This window comes from Protopterus annectens, chromosome 6.part0 (assembly GCF_019279795.1).
Source record: "Protopterus annectens isolate FY-2018-M chromosome 6.part0, PAN1.0, whole genome shotgun sequence".
NCBI classification, from domain to species: domain Eukaryota; kingdom Metazoa; phylum Chordata; order Ceratodontiformes; family Protopteridae; genus Protopterus; species Protopterus annectens.
In genome coordinates, this window is record NC_056737.1 from 869,593,578 (window position 1) to 869,610,931 (window position 17,354).

At 41.3% G+C, this 17,354-nt stretch overlaps 1 protein-coding gene across 1 annotated transcript in view; it reads left to right on the top strand.

Annotated features, from left to right (window-relative positions):
• Nucleotides 1-5,683: 5,683 nt before the first annotated feature.
• Nucleotides 5,684-17,354, top strand: part of LOC122804587 (heat shock protein HSP 90-alpha-like) — an 856,879-nt gene continuing 845,208 nt past the window's right edge. The window contains exon 1 of the mRNA XM_044074543.1: nucleotides 5,684-5,994. The gene's annotated coding sequence lies outside the window, so the exon portion shown is untranslated. The remainder of the gene's footprint in view (nucleotides 5,995-17,354) is intronic.

Genomic DNA, 17,354 nt, shown 5'->3' on the forward strand with positions numbered 1-17,354 from the left:
ATTGGATCTGGGACACCCCTCCCAGTCTGGTATTCACTCTACTTAATACAGAGAGAACATTTGAGAAGGCCAACCCACTTAGGTTCTTAACCTTGAATTTTTCTTCTGCTGCTTCTTCCTCTTTCCTTGCACTTTATTAAAAAAAATTGCACTTTATTTTGCTTTTGCCTTTTCTTAAAAGGTCTCAATTGTATTTATTCTGCTCCAATTACTGCTTGGTAGTAGCCTGATTAAATTGTAACTGTTACTCTAAGCCTTTTGGTTTAAGCACTTGGGCTCCAGACCAGTTGTTTTACATTAAGAAGGTTTGTGGTCTGCACTGTGGCAGGACAGGTAGCTTACATCCTCCTAAGTTGAGAATTGCTGATTGAAGGCTCAGTGTCTGTTATTCTAAAAGTGTATTAGTTCTGGTTAAAGCACTTGGGCTTCAGTCCAGTTATTTTTCATTAAGAAGGTTTGTGGTCTGCACTCTTGTGGGAGGAGAGGCTAGATTCTACCCTTCTGAGCTGGGAATTTTTGGTTAAAGACTTATTGTGCCTGCTTATTTGAACTGTTTCTTTCTGAAATTGGTGTGCCTTGGCTGCTGTAGCATAGACTAGATTCAGGCATCCTGAATCTAGTTTTGTTTGTATAACTTGAGCACTAATCCAGGCCATCTCTTTTGAAGAAGGTTCCCCTGCACCCTAGTGGCAGGAGTGTGCAGTTAGAACTTGTCTAATTGAAGACTGCTAGAACAGGGCTCAGTTTTGAGCTTTTTTACTGGTTAATTGGGTAATTTGTTAAAATTAGTTTGCTCATTTTCTATTGTTATATAAAAAAATGCACTTTATGAATCTGTTTTACTGTATTTTTGTTTCTTCCTACTTTATTTTGCTTTTGCTGCTTGTTCTAAAAATCACTTAATTGCATTTATTCTGCTGCATTTATTACTGCTTGTTAGTAGCCTGATTAAATTGTAACTGTTATTCTAAGCCTTTGGTTGAAGCACTTGGGCTTCAGACCAGTTGTTTTACATTAAGAAAATTTGTGGTCTGCACTGTTGTGGCAGGACAGGTAGCTTATATCATTCTAAGTTGGGAGTTGCTGATTGAAGGCTTACTGTTATTCTAAAAGTTTATTAGTTCTGGTTTTAGCACTTGGGCTTTAGGCCAGTTATTTTACATTAAGGTGTGGTTTGCACTCTTGTGGGAGGAGAGCGTAGATTCTTGTCCTTCTGAGCTGCGGAGTTTCTGGTTAAAGGCTTATTGGGCCTGCTTATTTGAACTGTTTTCTTCTGAAATTGGTACTCCTTGTTTGCTGTAGCATAGACTAAATTCAGACCTGCTGAATCTAGCTATGTTTGTATAACTTGAGCACTAATCCAGACCATCTTTTTTGGAGAAGGTTCCCCTGCACCCTAGTGGCAGGAGTGTGCAGTTAGAACTTGTCTGATTGAAGACTGCTGGAACGGGGCTCAGTTTTCAGCTTGTTACTGATTAATTGGTTTAAATCAGTTTGCTCATTTGCTACTGTAATATTTAAAAAAATACACTTTATGCATCGCCGCTTAGCTAGGGTTAAACTATTCTTGGCGCCATAAAGTCTGCTCTTCAAATTTTCCCTTAGAACTAGCCAGTTTTTTTTTTAGTTTTAGCACTAAAATCTGTTTCTTTGAGCTCAGCACTTGTTCAGAACTCGTAAGCACTAAATAAGCTACAAATTACTACAGCACTCAACTTTCCTCACTTGCCTAGAGGAAAACAGTTTTTAGTACTTAATAAATAAGCACCTATCCAGGCATGTCTAAGGGTCAGCTCCCGGTGTTTTCTCCTGTCTACCTCATGAATCTGGGCATCTTGGGGTAATGCAGCAATTGCCTCATGTACACAGACAACCCTCTCCTCCTACCACCCAACACTACAACCAGTGTGAGATGCACTTATATAGCCAAACTGGAAGCAAAGCTCTCTTCACCCAAGACTGGACTAGACAGTCAAGAGGAGAAGGTAAATACTTACACCACACCACACCACACCACACTCATCACATAGTCCCTCAAAACGTACACCACCAAAACACACACATAGAAACATGAAACACACACCTACATTCATGGAGGCTCTCAATAAAAATCTGCTGAAGTAACAGAGACCTCCAAAGCAGAAATGCAAGCAACCTCAACCCCCCCCAACACAACCCAAATGACACATAGCCCAAAAACTCAGTGTACCACTCAACCACAGCCCATAAGGCATAACAACGTATCCAACAATCTAGTCATAGGTGATTCTACAGTCAGGCACACTGATGTTCCACTAACCAGGCTAAACAAGGAGAGAGTTACTGTCAGCTACCTGTCGGGTGCCAGGATCCGTCACATAACGCATGCACTCAAGTCACTCCACAACAAGTACAAATATGACTCTGTCATTGTCCATGTTGGTGTGAATGACCTGAGACATACCTCCCTATACTACATGAAAATAGACACGGAGGAGCTCTCCAATCTTGTAGCCCAGGCAGGTATGACCCTAGCCCTGAGTAGCATCCTGCCATCACCCAGAATGTTGCCACAGTACAAGGACAAAATGATTGACTTCAACAATTGGCTAAGCTTCTGGTGTCATTCTAAGGGGATCCAGTATCTGTCTGCCTGCGATGACATGATCGACAGACCATGATACTTTGCCAGAGATGTCCTGCACCTGTCGCCCTTGGGATTCCGGATACTAGCTAAGGCTCTTGCCATCCCTGTAGTGCCTTTTTTAGGCAAGGTTCAAATGACAAATTCACCACCTTAACCGGTACAAGCAAGCAAAATCTGAGGGTAATGCTACTCAATGCTAGAAGTCTAAACCTCAAAATGCATTCACTCAAAGCACTCCTTAAAATGGAGAACATCGACATCTGTGCAGTGACAGAGACCTGGTTCAAGACTCTAGAGAGCACCCCATGCATTACCAGGTTATAATTCATACCACACCTTTCAGCCACCTAACATGGACCGAAACACTAAAGCTAAAGCGTGTCCATATTCATTCAGGATATCCACACCTCCAGGTTACTTACTCAGCATAATGCATCCGAGATTATCCAAGTGCAACTAACTCTGGGAAAGACCGCGATCCAAATTGTAACTTGCTACAGATCCCCCACCATGCCCCAGGATTCCCACTCCTTATTTTTCGATACACTGGAAAATATTAGGGTACAACCCAACACCCTAATAATGGGCAATTTCAACTACCCCACCATTAACTGGGAAAACTACTCATGTACCAACTATTTTGCTCAACGTTTTCTGGAATTCATAAATTCCAATGCCTTGGATCAACTTATCCACACCCCCACCAGGGGCAGCAATATCTTAGAACTGGTCATTACCAACATGGGTGACCATCCACACCCCCCACTCCCATTAGGGAACTACCATAAAAAATTTCTCCAAAGCAAACTTCACTCTTCTTAAGACAAAAGTGGCAACTTCACGACACCCATGCAGACAGACAATAGAGATACGACTGCTGAATCCCACACAAATGCACTTTATAAGCACTTACATGAGTGCATGGATTGTGCTATCCCTAACAGAACCAAGATTCTATCCTCCAAAAAAAGGAACTGTTGCAAAAAAAGAGTAAAATCCCATGATTGGAGCAACTCCCTGGTCAGCCTCAGAAAGAAGCTGAGATCCCTCATAAAATCCTCCAAAGCTAGCTATGAAAACAAAATCACCGATTCTAAAGACAACCACAAAGCATTCTATAGCTATGTCAAGAATCTCAATGGCAACACTCAGATCTGCTCTGAGTTACAGCACAGTGGCACTAAATATACAGAACCAACTGATATTGCAAACATCCTGGCAGATAGGTTCAGTGCTAACATTACCCCCCCTCTCAACCCTTAAAGGGCCCATCTCTACACCGGAAGAATGCAAAGTTCCTGTAATCACGGCTGCACAGGTAAAAGCCACACTCTGCAAAACCAAGAACACAGCATCCATGGGACCTGGCAACATCCCAGGCTGCGTTCTATACGAACTGCAGAATGAACTGGCACCCCACCTAAGCACCATGTTCAATCATGGCCTTACCTCAGGATTTGTGCCCACTGAATGGTGCACAGTGACGGCTATCCCACTCCACAAAGGAGGAGCCACCACGGAGCCCAGGAACTACTGCCCCATTTGCCTAACAAGCCTGGTCTGCAAGGCCATGGAACGTATAATCATGGATCTTATAAACAAAGACATTGGTAATCTCCAAACTCTGGACCCCACCCAGTTCGGGTTTGTAAAAGGCAGATCATGTCTCCTAAACCTGATAGACTTCTTTAAAGCAGTCACTGAAACCGTAGACGAGGGTAAGGTGGTTCACACAGCCTATCTAGATCTCACCAAGGCTTCTGACACCATCCCCCACTCTAGAATTATAGATAAACTCACTAAACTATCCCTATGTCACAAGATGGGTTGCCAACTAGCTCACTGACCGAACCCACACTGTGAAAGTAGCAGACTCCAAATCTGATATCAGACCAGTGACAAGTAGAGTACCACAGGGTTCAGTACTGGGTCCTCTCTTGTTTGGTATCTACTTTTCTGAAGTACAGGCTAACATAGGACTTTGGCGAATGAAGTTCGCAGATGACTGCAAACTAGGAGCCATAATCGAAACACCTAATGATGTGGACATCCTACAAAAGGGCCTCACGGGAACAGATGCCTGGTGTTAAAGCTATGGCCTCAAGCTCAATGCCAAAAATGCATTGTCATTCCCTTTGATAAAAACTCTGTACTCATGAGCTATCACATAGGTGGTAGTCTACTTAACACTGAAAGTGAGATAAGAGACCTTGGGACACAGGTGGACAGTAGTCTCTCCTGTGATAATCACATCACCACAATAGTCGGGAAACCCTTCTATGTGGCTCACCTCATCACAAAAGGTTTCTCATCCAGGAAAAAAGGTCATTGTTCCCCTCTACTCATCACTCATTAGACCCATTATGGAGTACAACGCCCCTTTTGGTATGTACCTCACAAGACATCTACAACTGGAAAGGCCGCAGAAATACCTCACAAAGAGGATTACCGGCCTCAAAAAGATGTCCTACGTAGACCGCCTCAAAAAACTCCAGCTTTACTCCGTTCCATATCGCCTACTCAGAGGCCATCTCTGTGTAACATACAAAGGTATGTCATACCCAGAGCTGTTGGACATGCTCCACTTAAAGAAATCCCTATCCCTCCCAGCTACACGCTCCAGGGACATAAACCTTGTCACCACAATAAACAGAATATGCTGGAGGGATAGAGTCCTGTCCCAGAGACTTCCCATACTCTGGAACAAGCTACCTATCTATATCAAACAAAGCTCCTCATTAGCACTCTTCAAGAAAAATCTTGATGATTGGATGGGAAATAGGAAATCCACCCTGGGGATCACCTCTGTGGCTCTGCAAGACAGGGGCACAGGAAAATAATTTTCTTGGATGGCAAAAGCCAGGGTACCTTTTTTGGCTAGGCTTATATAGGCCCTAGTACCTACCTATGAAAGTTCTTAGAAACACTACTTTTGCCATGGTATTTCAGAGAAGAATTAAAAGGAAACTTAAAGCAGAATGGTAAACTGAAACCTCAAGAGAAGGCGGGGAGTGGAACAGTCGATTGGAAGAGTAACTCGGTCTGAAATCGTCCTTTTAGAAATCCAGTAAATCCGGCTGTGTATGTAAAACAGGTGTAACTTGCTACTGCTGTAGCTTATAGAGCAGTATTTCTAACGGAAATCGTCACTGTACACTACTCCGATAGGCGTGTTCTTAGAAAATACGAGAATAATCCATAGATTGTATGTACAGAAGCCAGCCCACCAATTCATTGACATCGGCCTATTTTTTTCCAGAAGGTTCAAGCATTTTTAAGAGCAGGGGTTTCTAGAAAGTATAGCTCTCTTTACAAATAGAAGTGAACGCAGAAGCTTTTGTAGCGTGAAAAATACCGTTTACTTCAAGGTAAGTTGGTATTTTTTTATTAGAATTTCGCGTGAAAACGGTAGTGTTAATTCTCATTTAAAACAGGCTATAGTGAATTCAGCATAGTAGGTTGTTTGGTTTTAATTCTGTTTTTATAGCCTTTTAATTCGCTTGTGTGTTTACGTACATACACATGGGTGTTGAATAGTAGTGCTTGAAAGCTAAGTTAGTAGTTTCGGCACCATTTTGTCAATACCGCATCCCATATACATAGCCTCATTCGTGTGGGTGAATGTGTGTTTTATGTTTTAAATAGCTACTCCAGGTTTAATGTTTCCAAAACTCTTGGGTTTCTGATATTATGAGAGGCAAGGACCCTATTCCCAAGTCAAAGTATGATTAATGATCGTGAAATTAGTATCGTTTCAATTATTGTTGACCAGAAGTGCTGTTTGTACCACCCGTAATGTGCCCAGAATGCACTCGTGCTAATCATACGGAGTTAAATGTATCCGTAGCTTATCTAAATAAGACTTATCTTCCGATGTATTTATTAGCGTTAATGGGTGATCACGTGATAAACTTGATCATTCTCTGTGATGCTTTGTTGCCCACCTTTCCAATGTTTCTCAGCTGTTTCCAGTATTATAATGGCTATTAGTGTATCACACCCAGAAACAAGATGTGCGACTGTCCAGTTTGTCTTACAGAGCTTGCATTCGTCTCTCCTACGAGCTTTTGAATGGCCTATTGTGGCTTAGCAGTGTGATGAGACCATTACACATAGTATACGGCTGGAATTAGTTATTTATAGCTGCGGAGCTAGGACCAAACATTTGGCACTTTGGGGGGAAAGGGTGGAAATAGGCACTCATTTCAAGCATAATGTTCAAACGGAATACTAAGCTTAGGGCGGTTCCCTTCTGGTAATCCGAGTATCTCCGGGTAAGATAATTGGAGAGAACAGCAAGTACATTTTTTTGGGGGGGGGGGGGTGTTATTGTAGGCGATCGTCCTAGATGTCTTGCGCAAATTAAGGCCGAGTTTTAAGAAGCAAGTCGTCACAGTTCTAGCAAGGTTATTGAAATAGATACACATCCTTCTCTGCATTTAGTAAGAAGCCCCGCCCTAATTTGTTCCGAGTCCAGTGTCCTACCCGACCCTCTAGCAGTACACCGACACGTACTATGTTAGGAAAGTGATCTAGTTGGCGGAAATAATGCTTGATAGCATTAGCTGTGGCTTCTATGTTAATGTTAAATCAATAACGACTAGAGTAGTACGTCGCACTTACTTCTGCTCTGCGTGGGTTTGTCGGTAGTGACAGGGAAAATGGGCATGGAAACGCCCGATGACTAGCAGGGATGCTAATTTACATGTTACGTCACGTTTTTATTAGTAAAAGTTGTTTTAATATTACCTCACGAAACCAACTCCTATCCTGTAATTCAGCCGTTAGTGAATACGCCTGGTACTAAGCTAAGGATGTCAAATTATTATTTTTCTTCCCCTAGACTGCCCCCCCCCCGCTTCTGTACAGTTGTGGGTTAAAACATATTCAGCCGGCAAAATGTAAGTCTGTACTGTTTTGAGAAACTGTTTTGTGTTGGACAGCTTGGATTTAGATGGTTGTACAACACATGTAAATACTGTGTTGAGCAGATTACCTTTGCCCGATTGCCTGAATGAAATGTGTGTCAAACTTCATGTACGTGAACGTGGGCCCACGTACACGTACATCATGCCTACTGTCCATGATGTGGTATGCAAATAAAGGAATCATTGACATGTCATGCAGATTTGCCTGTGACCTAGTGAATATTCATTGTCTAATAGTAGTTTACTATTTTCGTCAATTTAGTGCGATATCAGAGTTGGTATATTGGAGTGGTGGAGGGGGGGGGGGGTCATGTAGCCCAAGGCCTTCCTGCATTTTCGGTTATCTAACAGTGTAGTACCTCACGGGCGGTACTGCGCAGCTTAGGGCGTGTCCAAATTGATTGGCACATTTGACTGACAGCAAGCGTTGAAACCTGTAACTGTAATTATCCCAAATATCTCACAAAAGCAAATATTAGGACCCCTTCCCATAGCTCAAACTATGAGACAAACTCACAAATAATACCGTACGCTTTTAAAATGTTACTGCTGTTAACTCGCAACATTGATATTGTAAGAGAATGGTGAATCAACACCATTTTCTGAGAAGTCTGTAACTACTTATTATTTGAGTATAACTCGCCACCTGCTCTCCAAAGGAGGGACAAGGTTAATATCGGGTTTAAGGTTTAAAGTACAAGAAAGGGTCATGTGAGAGGTACGCTCCTTTTTATGATTTCAGTGAATGCTGCCCCTTGAAGTTAACTCCTGTGTTCAGTCAAATGTATAACCGAGGTGCTTTTATTGAGGAATCAACTCTGTTGTTTAAAGTACTATTACATTAGTTTTGTCGGTGATAACGGATCGCGCGTAAGCTACTGTTAAGAGTGCAGATGCCGGTATCACACTACCTCTGTCCAGCCCTCTCCATTACCCATTATGGTTTACGGATCCATTATCTGTCATATTGTAAGTGTTCTTTTCCATTACTATTGTCACAGAGCATTAGACAAACACAAGCTACTTCTAACTTGGTCATGCCAAACAAGGCGGCTGCACAAAACCATCGATAGTTTTGAGATAATACTACAATTAACGTTGAAAGTTAATAGCCGAAATGTTTTGGCAACAGACTACAGTGACAGTAACCATTCTCGTGATTAATTGTCGGTCCGGTGTTTGTATATTAACCATTGTCATGCCTTTTGCAAAATATGTAGGTATTTAGGTAAAATAAACGTGATTGTGGCATTAAATACCTGTCCGGGGTTCATGTCTCTTGCTTTTTTTGGTTTAATGCTTACTAAATTCTGTTAGAAGCTATATTACAATGTATTTTAGTTTGATTTTTGGTGTAATACTTACTACATTCTGTTACAAGCTATATTAAAATGTTTTTGCTATATTACAGCTAATTACTATTAACGTTGCAATGTAAAGTTGTGGGCGTTTAAGGGCGGGGTTTGCTACTGCGCATCCTGCGAGGTACTACACTGTTAGATAACCCATTTTTCTAGGTCCCTGTTTCACATTACTTGGTTCTTGGTTGGGATGGTCTGCACATCCTGCCAGCATTCACATCAGTTACTTGGATTGTGTATTAAGAAATAATCTGCCAGAAAAAACTCAGGATTGAATATTGCAATAAAACAGTTTGCAGAACTCCCTTATGATTGGATGAGCAGCCCCCCCCCCCCCCGAAGGTAACCACCGTGAAAAACTTCTCCAAAGTTAACTTTGGGCTCCTAAAAACAGAGGTGGCTAACTTCACAGCACCCATGCAATTGGAGAACAGCTGCATGCCTGCCGAATCATACACTAATGCCCTGTAGGAACACATACACAAATGCATGGATCTCGCCATACCCAATAGAACCAAGACGCTCTCCTCCAAAAAGAGGAAGTCTGTCTGGTGGTCCCCTGCCATAAACAAACTCTGCAACAGAAGGAGGAAACTGATGTGAAATAAGGTGAAGTCCCAAGACTGGAAAAATCTCCCTTATCAGCCTCAACAAAACGTTAAGATCCCTCAGCAAATCCTCTAAAGCTAGCTATGAAAACAGAATTGCAGCAGATAGTTAAGACATCCACAAGGCCGCCTATAGCTATGTAAAGAATCTCCATGGCAATACCCAGATTTTACGCGGAGCTGTTGCACAATGGCACCTCCTGTACTGAGCCAACAGATACTGCCAAAGTACTGGCCAACAGATTCACTGCCAACTTTACACCCCCTCAAAGGACCAATCACAATTCCAGTGGTTTGCCAGATGCCCAGTATTACTGATGCACAGGTTAAAACAGCACTAAGGTCAAGAGTACAGCTTCTATGGGACCTGACCATATCCCTGGCTGTGTTCTACATGAACTACAGAGTGAACTGGCAGCTCACCTGTGTGCCCTGTTCAATCACAGGTTCACATCAGGCTTTGTCCCTACTGAATGGCACACTGCTACAGTCATCCCGCTCCACAAAGGAGGAGCGACTACAGACGCTGCAAACTATCGCTCCATTAGCCTGACAAGTCTGATATGCAACCTGTGGAATGCGTCATCAGACCTAATAAACAAGGACATAGGGAATCAACAAACTCTGGATACCACAGTTTGGTTTTGTAAAGGGTAGATCATACCTGCTGAACCTGGTCGACTTCTTTGAGTCAGTCACCAGAGCTGTGGATGAAGGCAAGGTGGTTCATACAGCCTACCTAGATCTGGCCAAGGCCTTTGATACCATTCCCCACTCGGGGAATCATAGAAAAACTCACTAAACTAGGCATCGGCCTCTATCACTAGGGTTGCAAACTGGCTCACAGAATCCACAGTGTGAATGTAGCTGACCCCAAGTCAGGCTGCCCACCAGTCACAAACTGAGTCTCATAGGTTCAGTCCTGGGTCCTCTCGTTTGGTATCTACTTCTCTGAAGTCCAGGCCAACACGAGTGGACTCTGGCTGACAAAGTTTTTAGATGATTGCAAGTTGGAGCCATAATTAACTCCCCAAGTGGTGTTTACATCCTACAGAAAGGCCTCACTGAGACGGATTGGAGTCAGAACCACGGCCTTAAGCTCAATCCCAAAAAATGTCATCCCCTTCGGGAAAAACCTAGTTCCCATGAATTACCACATTGATGGGTAGTCTACTGAATACAGAAGGCATCATAAGATATCTGGGAAGACAGGTTGACAGCAACCTCTCTCTTGACCACCACATTGCCACTGTGGTCAGAAAGTCCTGTGTGACTCATCTCATTATGAAGGGTTTTGCATCTAGGAAGAGAGGTCATTGTCTCCCTCTACTCTTCCTTCATTAGGCCAATCATAGAGTACAATGCCCTCTTTGGCATGTACCTCACTAGACACCTGCAACAACTGAATAGGCTGCAAAAGTACCTCACAAAGAGTATCCTAGGCCTTAAAACACTTGTCCTATATGGACAGACTAAAAAAAACTCTATTCTCCATCTCATGTCGCCTACCTAGAGGCGATCTCTGCTTGACTTACAAAGCCATGTCTGACCCAGCTCTTAGAAATGCTACATCTAAAGAAATCCCAAGCCAATCCCAATTCCGCACTACATGCTCCAGAGACCTCAACCTCTACCACAATCTACAGAACAATTTGGAGGGACAGGTTCATAACCCAGAGACTGCCCATACTATGGAATAGACTTCCCATCTGCGGAGCGCCTCACTGGCCCTCTTCAAGAGGGATCTCGATGAGTGGATGGGAAATAGAAAATTCACCCCGGGGATCATTCCAGTGTCTCTACTCAACAGAGACACTGGGAACTAAGGTTGGGTGGCACGGTGCCAGGATAATCCTGTGGGCTAGGCTTGTAAAGGCTCCAGGGCCACTAGCCTAGTACACACCTATGAACCTATGTTTATTAAACGATGTAGAAAATAAAATAATGCGCTGGGTCTTGGGTGTGGTTTGGGCGGCCCTTGCTACTGCAGACCTGGTGTGGTAGTGTTCTAATATAAAGCCGTAGAATGTGCCCCATATTGGTGTTCTCTCACCATTTAGCTTGCATGTCGTTTTTTTTGATTTGTGTATGGAAATGAAAGTTTATATTCACAAATCATTGGAAATGTTTCTCTGGTGAGTAAACAATTGGCCAACAAAACTTAAAAACTGAATTAAATAAAACCCACCCAAGTGGGTGGCTAAACCAAGTAAGCTGTTCTGATTTTCAGGGGTGTCTCTTGATTTATTTACTCAAATATTAGCCCTGTCCCCTTCTAAAATTGGCAGCTTTTGGAGAATTTGTGGTGAATTACACTTGATAAATAATGACAATAGTAAGACTTTTACTTCCGAAATTGTTTATTAATTAACACTCTTGTTCTGTCTGTGTCTCAAGTTTAGTAGGACTAGTATTGTGTCCCTGATTATTTTTGGATTTGTCTCAGATTCTGTTGATATTTGTCCCTGACTGGTTGAGACCTATGGGCTTTGCTTCCCCCCAGCCCTTTTGTGGGGGGGATGGATCACCCAACTAAATATGCCAGCTCTGAGATTGCACTACGGTGCAGAAAAGGCAAAGATCACCGTATTTGCCAACTGACCCCTTTTGCATTGAAAACTTAAGACTATCTGGACATTTGTGAATGTAAACTTCTGTCATTTGTCTCACTGTTTTGCAATGTGATGTTTTGGCTTTGAGAGTTTTATTTTGTTAATATATAAAATTATGTTTATACATATCTGTATGTAACAGATGGAGTATGTATATAATTTGTATTTGTGTATATGTATGTATAAGAATGTGTAAGAATTTAATTTTCAACCTTAAACAGAAAATTACAAGAGCAAAAAGAAAACCTCAAAACCAATCACATGATAGCTCACACAGATTTACATAATAAAATATTTATGTAGCAGCTTAATAAGAAAATGATCTGTTACAATTTGCTGTCATATTTGGAGCTGGAAAAAAAAAAACTTTCAAAACAATTAATCCCCAAATATGGTATGAGGAAATGCACAAGAAACAATGGAATCCTTGCAGACTCTTTCATATCTAACAGTCTTTCTGAGCATTCAAGGATTTCAAGAATTACGTTAGAATGATGAAAAGTGATGCAATGTATTCTCCCTAATACCTAAACAAAGGATGCATTGCCCAGTTGGGAATACCTCTTGAATAAGCCATACATATACTGATCCTGGAACTACTGTGGTACTGTGATGGAGCCTAAAAGAAAGCTAAAACAATTGCCTATCAACTTGCCAATTAACATCCTCAAAATATGCGTCAACATGTTTCTTTACTGCTTTAAGTATTGTACTAAATTAATTTTCCAGAAATATGTCCGACCAAGACTTTTCTAAAAGAAGTAAGGCATAGAAGTACTGTCTGCAAACTTTAAACACCAATAATGGAAAGCAAAATAAATGTGTACGCTTAGGAAAAAGTTCAAAAAGTAAACATGCTACACAAACAAGATGCAGTTTTGTAAAGCTATCACTTGCAACTGTGGCCACCACAGTCAAATGGCAAATGTTTATTTTGAAATTGCATAATACCAAAAAGTCATGACACTACTAGTACTATTTGTGTGTTTCTGAAAACACAAAGTTCACTAGCACTAAATGAAGTACTAAAATGTGTACTAACAAAGTGCATTGCGGCACGATCATTTCATAGCTGAGTATTCCTTAAATTTAACAATGCACACAGAACCTAAGAACTTGCAATTAGGACAGTGAGGTGTCAGAAGTGTATGTACTCTAAAGCGCCTACAAAGATCCGTCCTCTATTTTGTTCAATGACTGTCCCTTAATCTAGCACAGACTCTTTCCTGCTGTGAATGGATGCATACAAGCAAGTAAATAAAATACAGCTGCAAGTAGTATGGCCTGCTGTGACTTGCATACTTCCGAATTAGCACAGATTCACTGGGTGTTGTCTACCAGACTGCCATGAGTTATGCATTAAACATGTACGAGAGACTCAGACTAGCATCTGTTCTACTAAGCAGACAAATCAGTTTTACAAGGTTGTGGTGGTGATTCATTTTTAAATATTGCTTTAATTCATTAAAAGCCAAACAACCTAACCACAGGGTTTGCATGGTAGCTGCTCCCATAATAACCATATACAGATTACACTTTTTTTTAACTTGCCTTGAGCTCAAGCTGTAAGAGTGTGCATTTTCTCATCCTCTAGTTCAGTGTGTGCTGGGTGGGTGTGGTGTCGGTGTCCCGTCCAGGCTGTCCCTTAGCCTGTACTACACTACTCTGTTCTGCAGAAGACTTCAAAGTTCAAACCTGAAATTGTGCAGTGTGCACAGCTCCACACAGCTCTTGCTGCTACTCCCGTCTCCACTGCACTCTCCACTCCCTTTAAATTTCAAACCAGAACAGTCAGAGTAGTCTCCCAGTGACTGTTGACAGGCAGTCACAAAGCTGATGTCGTCATGCATGCCCCTGTTGTCCTAGTGATGCATGATGTCATCCATACCTTTTAAAATTATAAATTAAAAAAAAAAAAATTGGGATTTGAAGGGGCGACTCAGAAATTCGTGGCACCCTATTATTTTGGCCTTGAAACTGGTACATACTGTGGAATTCTGTATGGTTGAGAGGTATGCTCGCAGGATGCACAGTAGTAAGTCCTGCCATCTAACAATCAGTGATGTCTTGGTAAACTGAGTAATATTCATACTGATGGTGGCATGACTGTTCATCTTTTTAGTTTAGCATTTTCCTCAGTGTAGTGTAGTGTGATCTCAAAGTTGGTGTATTTAATTAGTGGGGGTGCAGGAGAGTGTGGGCCCCTGCAAAAATGAAGGGAAACTAGAGCTAAGAACTGCAAATATTTTTTTTCTTTTGCTTTTTCAGGAGCCCCCCCCCCCCCACAAATTAAATACACCAACTCTGAGATCGCACTACTGTGAGGAAAAGGGTAAAATACGAAAACTCAATTGAAGATTCATGCTGCATCTGCACTGCAGTCTATAAGACCACACCCACATATGCACAGGACAGCCTGTGAGGTACTACACGAATACAAAGCAGATTGAATTAAATTAATGAGCAAGAGTTGCTATGTTCCTTTTGAGGCTGACATCTCTTTGGTTGGAGATGTACTTGAGCTGAAAGGAACATAGTGCGACATTCTCCTTTTGCAGGCTGTGCTCCTTATTCCCCAACCCCGGCACATGGCAGTTGGTGATCCTTAACCACAAGTGTAAGCTGTCTTACTAATGTAATTTTGTATATTTGATCTAGGATGTTTGTTCCAGGATTACTGGAACATTGTAGAGCGAAACTGTAGTGGCAGTTTTAAGAGTCTTCTGCTAGTCTCCATCGCTGTGCCCAAAGGTGACTTTTTTTGGTGGCGGACTCAAGCTTACCTTACAAACCAAATGCCTTCCTTGATTAGACACACTAACGTGGGAGAATTCTTCATAACTAGATCACTTTAGAAGTATGAGTAAGAGTGGATTTTCTACCCATTATTTTTAGCTCTGTCCCTACTTGCTGAGCAATTCTACATGTTACACTGACATAACATTCTGAGAGCTACATAAAAAACACTGGTGTGATCCACGTGTTCTCAGTCATTGCTGGTATTTGTATATAGAGTTGTTTTCATGATGAATGAGTAGATGGTGTAAAGTGTGTGCAAAAAAATAATATGGGGCTGCAAGTATGTGTTCAAAATGTAAGCATTTAATGTTAGCATTTTTGTTTACATCAGAAATTGGATATACAGACCCATATATAAACAGGTGTGTACAGCAATTTACTAACTATGAACACAGGATGCTTTCTGATCAAAGTAGTTTTATCATATTTCGTGTAACAGGGCGTCATTGATGCATGCAGCGAGGGGATAGACAAATTTATTTTTAAAAATCCTATACAGATATTTTCAATAAAGTATCATGTTGCGTTACAAAACAGCAAGTACAAATGTCATGTTACAGTACAGACATGAGTGAAAAATGTAATGTTGTCCACATTCATTGATTTACTCATTATTGTCATGCACCAAAATATAATTGGAAAGGGATTTCTATCCAAAATATATAAGGTACTTAAGAAATCAACAGTATGTCGCAGAGAAAGCTTTTGGGATTATTTTAGACTTGCTAGTAATAACTCCCCAAGCAAAGATGATAAAGTACTCCAATATTCAAAACTACTTCATCACTAAGGTGGAAGATATTCTCTTGCATGTTTTTGCATAGAACCTTATCACACCTCATAAAGTTGAATTGTGTATAATAAAGATCTGGACTGCTGGAGATGTAAATTTAAATGTTAAAGCTGACTTTACAATTGTATAAAACAAAACGTATTCGGATAATATGAATTCTCTCTTGCAGTCTGTTTTGTAATATGTTTATGGTTGGCAAATCTCGGCGAAATTGAGTGATGTCTTAGTATGTGAGGTTTGTGTTATGGTTATAGAAGGATGGGGAGTGAGAGGGAGATGAGAAGAGTGCAAGGTAGGGTGCTTTCAAGTTGCTTAGGTCAGTAGGGAGGAAAGATAAAGGAAAGGTCTGCTGCAGAGATTAAATAAGGTTAGGTAGTGGGAAAACAAAACGGAATCTGTAGAGGCTTGGGAAGTGTGGTGTAGGTTGAAGGGGGTGACTGAAATATAACACGTTCAGCCAGGATTGGCACAGGAAGGAGCAGGTCCAAGATTTGTAAAGAATCCTTTTGTTCAAAGTTAGTAGGTTAGAATTAGTTCTGGTGGTTAGATGTAACGAATTCCATTTTTTGCAACTGAGTAGTGTATAGACTTTGTCCAGGGGCTGCATTTATGGTGAGAAGTTGCATGTCTTCTGATATAAGAGTTGTTGTGTGTTTTTTTTTTGGGAGAACACGTGTAGAGCAAAGGGTAAGAGCTGGGCAGGCTAATGGCTTGTGTTGCGCTTTTATGTACTTAGTTGACTGGGGGGGGGGGGTTCCCTGCAGCTAAGGGTATGCAGATCTTTACATTGATGGGTAAAGGAGGATAAATTAGTAGCAAACTTAACATTTTGTTGTAGCAGCTTTCAAGTTTTTTTTTGTATGGAGGATTGTAAATTTGTTAGAATTGGGGCTTCATAGAGTGGGGAAGGCAGTAGTTTGAGTTTTGGCTAGAGTAATTTTTGTGGGCATGCTCAGAAAATGTTTTTTGCATAGCATGCCTAAGTTTTGGCCTCTTTTTAATATTGCTTTGGATGTGGAGGACACATTTAAGATAATCTATTATGACTCCTAGTAGTTTTGTATGGTGGACTATATTTCAGTGCCATTTTCCGAAAAGATTTTGAAATATGCTTTTTTAGGGGTGTATGTTTTTGGGGTAAATAGAGTTTGGTTTTATGGTGGTTGAGTAGGAGTTGTGCTGTTGTAAGCCAGATTTCAATGGAGATGGCAGCTTGAGTGATTTCTTGGAGGTTAGTATTTGAAGAGCACATGGTTAGTCATCTGCTTATTGAATCAAGGTGCCTTCACAAGAAGATGAATGTAGCTTATTGATAAAAACAAAAAAGTCCTTGTGGGACTCCTGTGGAAGTGGGAATATGTGCGGAGATGGATCTTTGCTATTTTACAGCTTGTTGCCTGTTGGCAAGGTAGCTAGAGAACAGTTGAATAGATGGAGATACTACATCCAGGGTGGAAAGTTGATTGAGTAGTTTACTGTGAGAGACCATGTCAAAGACTTTGATAAAGCTAGATATACTGTAGTTACAACTCTGTTAGTTGCAAGCCTTATTGACCGTGGATAGTAATGCAGTAGAGGCGCTGTGATTTGGCAGAAATCCATGGTTGGTATTGGTGATGCTCTTTTA